The 2646-nt window shown below is 31.4% G+C and overlaps 1 long non-coding RNA gene across 1 annotated transcript; it reads right to left on the bottom strand.

Moving 5' to 3' along the window:
* Positions 1-774: 774 nt before the first annotated feature.
* Positions 775-2436, bottom strand: LOC124325930. Its single transcript, XR_006915456.1, has 3 exons — positions 1900-2436; positions 1264-1352; positions 775-1205 (listed from the first exon to the last, which is right to left on the bottom strand). It is a non-coding gene; the product is annotated as an uncharacterized LOC124325930 (long non-coding RNA).
* Positions 2437-2646: the final 210 nt, after the last annotated feature.

The following is a 2646-nucleotide window of genomic DNA, read 5'->3' as shown; positions in this document are numbered from 1 at the left end:
TGAAGGTTAAAATAGTTTGGTTAAATGGATAACGGAAAAAGAGTGACAAGATCAAATTCATCTCACGCTGAACTGGCCTCAAGTATACCACCAGCGACAGAAGTAACATGTTCATTTCAATTAGCAGATCTAAAATCTGAATTTGAATTAAAATGTTAATAATCTCGTTAAATTCATGAATTAACAATTAAAGAACGATTTATCTCAAAGAAAATGCACGAAGATGATTTAAAGATCCTAATGATGCCAAGACTAAAATAGCAAACCAAGAGAAAAATATCATATATTTGAACTCCATATTGCAATTAAAGGATGGTAATATCGAAGAACTAACTATGAATCTCAATACGGCAGCTAAATCAGAGGTATAAAACACTAAAAATTAGTGAATTATAATTATACAAATTATTAACCTTGTAGAAAGTAAGTGAAGATACTTCGAAGAATCTAAATGATGCAACGACGAAGATAGTCAACCTGGAAAAAAAAGCTAATGCACAATTAAATGATCAACTGGAGGTAGATATAATTAAGTCTATTCAAAAACTTACTCACGTACATGAATGAATTCTTTTTCAAAGAATATGAAGAAAAGAGGTGACAAGTCGTGAATAACTTGAGGGAGTTCAAAATGAAGGTAGCTGACCTTGAAAAAACGAATGAAGATTTAAATTATCTACTGGTGGTAAATATAGTTAAGTATATTCAAAAACTTACTCACATAAATGAATGAATTTCTTTTCAAAGAATATAAAGGAAAGAGATGAAGAACTCGTGAATGACTAGAGGGAGTCCAAAATGAATATAGATGTCCTTGAAAAAAACTAATGCTGAATTAAATGATAAACAAAGGTAAATATGGTAAAGTCAAATGATAAAGTTACTCAGATACGTAAATGAATGATTTTTTTTTCAAAGAATGTGAAGGCACAAGGTGAACAAGTCGTGAATGACGTCTGAATGAGTCAGAGTAATATCAGAGTACAGCTAGAAAAACACAAAAAGGAAATACCAACACAATATGTGTCTTCAGACACTGATTCTTCTGCATCTGAGAAAATTAACCATGGTTCTCCACCATATGAGTATAATCCAGAGTATGATGAGATGCGCTGTGAGCCTGTGATGATGAAATGCTCCTGGAATATCACACTTTAAATCCTTATGGAGCGATAGTTCTGATACTCAGGTTCCTAAAAAATACACTGAGAAAAAAGTAAGTAAATGTACATTATTTAACTAGTAACAATATGTGAAACTTACACACAAAATAAAGGGTAAGAGATTAAGAGAAATCACCCCGGCAGCAAAGAATGATCCCAAATGGAATGATGAGTCTGATTCTTAGCTTCCTAAAAAATGACATAATAAAAAAAAGTAAGCAAACATAATTTTACTAGTAAGAATATTTGTAATTTACTCTCATTATAAAGGGTAATAGATTAAGGGAAACCAGCCTGGCAGCAGATAATGATCTTAATAGTGACTCTGTTCCCAGTTCTTTCAGCAGGAACTGGGAACAAAGTAAGTTTTGAATAAGTTTAGTCGAAAGAATAAGACTAATATTGGATACACTATTAGGGAAAAAAGTTAAAAACAATCAACCCCGTTGTTGATAAAACCAGTGTGTTAGATAACCCTATAAAAAAACAAAATTTGCAGTTGTGAATTGTGTGTAAGTAACTTAAAACTTATCAATAAGTTTTTCCTCTATAAATTTGTTGTTTTTATTTGGATTTAGGTTCAAAAGCATTTATCATTTCATCGCAATGAACTCAACAAACTACAACGTAGATTTAGATGAATGTATGAATGTAGATGAAGAAATTCTTAAACGGAAGGTCTACCTAAGAAAAAACACCAATACACCATACAATGAAAGAACGTCCTATGGCTTACCCAAATATGTCAGAGAATTGATGAAGACTTTGTGGGATCCCAATTTTCTGCGAAACCACAAAATGTCATCTTCTATGCCTTCATCACACAGAAAAGTAATTCCTTAAAAACAAAAAAACAAACTTATCAGTAAGTAATAAAAAAATAGTAGTTTCCTACAATTCAAGAATAAATACTAAAGTAGTAAACACAAAGGAATAGGCACTGTAATGAAGGCGTGGGACGATATTTTCAAAATAAATTGGCCTAACTACTCTCCGTATGATCTGAGGAAGGAAATTAAGAAAAGTATTTGCCAAGAATTCAGCAATCATCGTTAAACAATAGCATCCTCACATGGCTTCCTCTTCTCTGTCACTATCGCTTTCCTTTGCAACTTGCGTCCATAGTTGAAAACGGGGAGCTCTAAATTCGTGGACTCTTCTAATTTTATCATGAATCTTGAAAATAAAAGAAATCTTGAAAATAATCGATGTCAAAGCTTTTGACTGAATAAATTTTAATTAACTGTTGTTAAACATCGAAAATGAGTTCTGTTCAAACCATCAAGTGTTTTGAAAAAAAACCAAGAATTGAATTGTAACAACCTGAAAAAATTATCTTTAAAGTAAAAAATGCAATTGAAATGTGGAACAATGAATCAAAGTTTATTCATGACGATGAGAAATTACATTACATTTTAAAACAAGCTGCTTTTGGCAAGAAAATAACAAATGATTATGCAAAATGGGCCCAACAGATACAATT

The sequence above is a fragment of the Daphnia pulicaria genome, chromosome 2 (assembly GCF_021234035.1).
Source record: "Daphnia pulicaria isolate SC F1-1A chromosome 2, SC_F0-13Bv2, whole genome shotgun sequence".
Lineage (NCBI taxonomy): Eukaryota > Metazoa > Arthropoda > Branchiopoda > Diplostraca > Daphniidae > Daphnia > Daphnia pulicaria.
This window is presented reverse-complemented; position numbering and strand designations above follow the sequence as displayed.